Here is a 5,507-nt window from a genome sequence, read left to right as displayed (position 1 = left end):
TATGAATAGTAAAACATAAAATTCTACTATGTTTTATACTATTATATTTATTAAAGATCTCTTCTTTGAGTTCCATAAAGTGATTTAACAAACCTTATTTTAAAACAATTGATTTCTATTGTGTAGGAGGAGCTCAATGAAGTGCTGACTGCCTGGAATAATCACAGAATAAGGCCAACCCACAACCCTCGCGCTCCCAGTGGACGACCTTCAGTGATGTATGCTGCCCCCAGTTTATATGGTGCACAGAACTATTTGCAGGCAGTTGACCAAATCAAAGTTGATATCTGTCGAGAAGACTGCTGTGTAAAGGACTACCCCTGTGATGAGGATGTCTTCCATCTTTGTGTTGAACTTATGGCTCAACAGAACTTTGCAATGCCAGATGATGTGTTTGAAATCACTGACCTTTACTTAAGACTATGTGAAATGGTCCTCAGTGGGCTGGACCTTGAGTAGGAATAGGAGAATAGGGGACTTTGCACTCTCTGGATAAGATGAACTGCTTACAAATGTGGGATCTAGGTATAAGGGTGTTTTGTTTTTCTCAAATGCCACAGCATTTGATGTTACACATTAAAAGTGGTAAAGATGTTACCACTTTTAATGTGTTGTCTTTAGATCTGATTTAACATTGAGTGTGAAATAGGATGAAACAAGGAACAAATGAAAGTAAATGTGCCAAAAGATGCAAACAGTGAAAACAATCTTTAATGGACTATAGATAATGTTCACACATAAAAGCAACCCAACTTTGATTTGACAATAACATTATCTAACATTATATGAAATGTTTGACAATAACATTACCTCATCTCTCTCATTTTCTTTCACCAAATGCAATGAAAATATAGTACAAATAATATTCACTAGACGCAAGGCATTTGAACTCATTGAATTTGAACTCATCTGCAATCTTGACGTTTCATAAAAATGTCGGACAAAATCCACAAATAGCCAAACTAGTCAAAATCAGATTCTGCAAAGTTACCGCTACCCCAAGAAACATCTAACCGAAGAGTTATTGACAAAGATTCATTCTAAATCAAGTGCTGACCAAAGTGAGCACTTAGAATTCATCTTTGCCATGAACTGTCCAGTTGTTGTGCAAATAAACTCTGCTGCCATATTGTGACTAAATTACATACAACGCAAAAGTTGTAACATTATTAGACACTACATAGCAGCAGAGTTCATTGGCACAAAAGTGCTTGGTAGCTTAGAGAATGCACATGGCTCAAAAAAGAACTTTTATTAAACTGCATCACCATATTTTTTTAAGGTGAAAAAACATCCATTCATTTCTCACTCAATATACTGTATGAACCATCAGTCTAAAATAAATTCTTGTACCAAAATGACAAAAATAAAAGTGCAATTTAACCTGAGACTCTTTAATTTCTTAAGTGAAATTATGAACATTTTATCATAAGTACACTCAAAACTCAGTATATCTTATATGCTTATGTGTAAAGGTGTAAAGGTACAAACTTGGTCAGATGGCCTTTAAATGCATACTGTGAATAAGTATACTTTACCAAAAGTTTTGAATGGTGAAAGATGCACATATTTCTAATCTGTGTAGTCTGTAGGTCGACAGACTAAAATACTAAACTATGTCCATTACCCATATATTACTTTCCAAAATTTTGTTCATTTCACACCTGAAGTCAGGATAGCTATCATAATGAATAGACACTCACAAATAACAGCCACATGTATGTGCCATAGGTCTTCTCTCAAATCCTTGCAAATCCTTATCCGTGAAGTCAACAGTTACAGTCTTGCCAAGAAAAAGATCTGAGCCTGTGCAGAACCTCAGGAACAGGGACTGTTTCCTTCCATCACACTCTCGCAGGTATGTTGTAATATGCTTTGATATTTCCTTTTCCTGTGCATTCATTGTGCAGGGAAACTTCAGTGACCGTATGATTTTCCTTGCCGTTGGCTGCAAGTTTTCATACACAGTTTCAATTTCCTCAAGGGCTTTGCTGAGGGAAGCGAGTACATTTTCCCACTGTTCGATAACATAAGCAGGCTCTTGAATAAGGGTTTTGTGAGCCAGTTCTTGCAGAATTTGTTCAATGTTGTCCAAGATTTCCAGTAATTCATCTTGGTCAGAACTGTTGAAGTCTCTGTGACAACATTCCAAGGTATAACGGTCAGATTCTGAGACATACTTTAGAAAATTGTCAACAAGATCACTCTTCACATATCCAAGAGCTGCCTGTTCCAAGATTACAGGAGCAAGCTTGATGGGCAAATACTTCTCTTTCTGCCAACCAAAAGAAATAATTTTACCTATACTCTGCCACTTTTTTTTGCCATAGTCATGTCGGAGAAATGGTATCTTGAAAGTGTTGACTGTTGTACATTGTTCATGCCAGAATTCAGAGAGGCAATCTCTGAGAACGCCTCCATCATCATATCCATTCTCATACTGCCCATTTGGTAGTAGAAGCTTTACTTGAATTTCTGATTGAGTATATGAAAGGCGTTCATCAGTGAAATGTTCAATAAGCTCAGATAGTATCTGGCTGCGATGGACAACAAGGATTTTTTTGTCTGGTTCCCTGAGTTCTTGTGCCAGAGGCAAAGTGTCTTCTAGACTTTGTTCTCCCACCTCAGAGAGGTCTCCATTGAAAATTGTAATGATATTGCTATCCTCCACATTTTCCCCAGTAAACATGGTAGAACTTTGCTGAGCTAAACTGTAATTGTCTGTGACATCTGCAGGATAAAATTGTGCCATGTCATCACTGCCTAAGTTCAAATCATTTCCAGTATTTCCAACATAGATGACATCTAATGTTTCTAATTCCAATGGTGGATCAATTTGTGAGTCTGTAGAGGGAAAATCCTGTGTGTTTTCCTGTGAGTGATCTGCAGTGTTTGATTCTTGCTGTGTCTCCACACCACTACTGTCATGTTTCTTTTTGGTTGACAGATAGAACCTCATGATTGTTAACTTTGAGGCTTCATATAGAGCTCCCACTGTACTGTCCTCATCTAAGGAAACTTCTTGATAATTTGTCAGATCCACCTCAAACTCAGAAATATTTCCATGTGCGTTCTTTCCATCTGGGAAAAACAAACGTATTGCCTCCGTTATGAGGTCTTTTTTTTTCCAGTCCTTTGAAACACTTAACTTTCGTGTTCCACCACCCTTTTTGGTTCTCACCTGGATAAAGCCTCCTTTTCCTTCATCATACAGCGTCCAGCCCAACTCCACTTTCCTTACTTTCCTCTGTGTGTTCACCTCTTGATGATGAGTGATATTTTCTGGATGCTTACACTTTTTTCTTTTATTCAGTTTTGACTTCAGTTTTGGACTTCAAATCAAAAAGCTTTGATTTCCTACTGTTGGGCTCTTTTCCGTGTCTCCTACAATATCCCATCACTGCCAATCTGTTCATCTGTCATTAACATCAGGACACTGGCATCAATCTAAAAATGAATAGTGTATTATCAATTTTCAGTTTCAAAATACCATACTTAAAGCATCATTTTATGTGGATCAATGTGCTGATACTGGTTTAAGGAAAAAGTCCATTCGGGATTGTGGAGGTATTGTATGAAGTGAAAATATCTACTATACGTGAAAATATCAATATACTGTACAGTACTGTGCAGAAGTCAGAGACCACCCTTGCATTTATTTAATTTCCAGTTCAAACAGCCATTCAGTGCAAATTATTTAGTTTTTGTTGTCAAAAACTGAGATACTAAGTCAGAATTCTGACTTATTAAGTCGCAATTCTGAGATACTAAGTCAGAATTCTGAGTTGCTAAGTCGCAATTCTGAGTTGCTAAGTCGCAATTCTGAGATACCATAGCGCATTTTTTTTTACTCCCTGGCGGAAACGGGGTTCCATAGATAACAGAACGAGAGAGTAGAATGCAGGAATATATGGCCTAAGGGTGTGATTTTTGTAGTTAATAAAACAGTCAAAAGAATATAAGAATGGCTCTAAGATACACAACCATGGACTTCACTGTGCTTCAATGTATATTCTGTACCTTGGACATTTTCTTATATTCTTGCCCTGACTGGTATTTTTCAAGACCCTTGTCTCAGATCCTTGGTCTTCATGGTGTAGTGTTTCCTTGGAAATGCACTAGCTAAGTGGGGAAGTGCCCAGACACAGGTGTATTTAGTCTGAAATCATGTGAAACATCTCAACTGCACACAGGTGGACACCAGTCAAGTAATTACTGTATGTGACTTGGGAAAGAGAGTTGGTTACTTTAGAGGTAATTTAGGTGTATCAAAGCAAGGGGATGAATACTTATGCATTCATTTTTTTTCTGTTTTTTATTTTGAATTAATTTAGTAAAATGTCTGGATTTTTGTTTTACTTTGGCATTATAGAGTACTTTGTGTTGATGAGTGGCAAAAATTCTCAGTTAAATACATCATGATTCCATGCTGTAACACAATAAAATGTGAAAAAGTCCAAGGGGGGTGTAGACTTTCTATAAGCACTGTAAATAATAATAATAATAATAATTGCTTACACTTATATAGCGCTTTTCTGGACACTCCACTCAAAGCGCTTTACAGGCAATGGGGACAACCCTCCACCAATGTGCAGCACCCACCTGGATGATGCGACGGCAGCCATAGTGCACCAGAACAATCACCACACATCAGCTATCAGTGGGGAGGAGAACTGAGTAATGAAGCCAATTCATACAAGGGTATTATTAGGAGCCTTAAAATGATTAGTAAGGGCTAATGGGAAATTTGCCCAGGATGCTGGAGTTACACCCCTACTCTTTTCAAGAATGACCACAGAGAGTCAGGACCTGGTTTTACTGCACCTTTTTACAGTATAGTGTCCCCATCACTATACTGGGGGATTAGGACCCACATAGACTGCAGGGTGAGCACCCCCTGTTGGCCTCACTAACACCACTTCCAGCAGCAACCTTAGTTTAGGTCTCCCATACAGGTACTGACCAGGCTCACACCTGCTTAACTTCAGTGGGTTGCTAGTTGTTAGTTGCAGGGTGATATGGCTGCTGGCAAAGCTATGAAATCATTAGATGTTTCACATTTTACCCTTGTAAATACAGCTCTGTGTGAAGAAACTTTGGATACACAAAATAATTATATAACATCCTTGGTGATATGTCATTTACCAAGTATTTCTGCTCAATTATCTTCCATTTGATGGGAATCAGCAAAGGACTAACCAGTCTAAGCTTATTCAGTTTTGTATAATTAATTCTGTGTCTCCAGCCTACTCAACTGAAAGGGAAAATGTTTGCTCCATTCACAGCAGTAACTTATATAAAGTTCCAATTAAACATACTGTAACTATCATAACATATTTCCTTTACATAGCTTGTTTAGACTTTTTATAACATTTGTAGACAATTTGTTTACCTTTCTGGAGTTAAGTATGATTTCAGAATTACTGATGAAGTTTACTTTTATACCTATATTAAATTTGTCTGAAACTGTACGTATACTGTATATTCTTGTTCTTTTCTTTCCTCTG

General features: G+C 37.4%; 1 pseudogene; it reads right to left on the bottom strand.

Moving 5' to 3' along the window:
• Positions 1–1,484: 1,484 nt before the first annotated feature.
• On the bottom strand, positions 1,485–3,416 carry LOC148658499 (uncharacterized; annotated as a pseudogene).
• Positions 3,417–5,507: the final 2,091 nt, after the last annotated feature.

The sequence above is a fragment of the Lepisosteus platostomus genome, chromosome 7 (genome assembly GCF_059453375.1).
Source record: "Lepisosteus platostomus isolate fLepPlt1 chromosome 7, fLepPlt1.hap1, whole genome shotgun sequence".
Classification (NCBI taxonomy): domain Eukaryota; kingdom Metazoa; phylum Chordata; class Actinopteri; order Semionotiformes; family Lepisosteidae; genus Lepisosteus; species Lepisosteus platostomus.
This window is presented reverse-complemented; position numbering and strand designations above follow the sequence as displayed.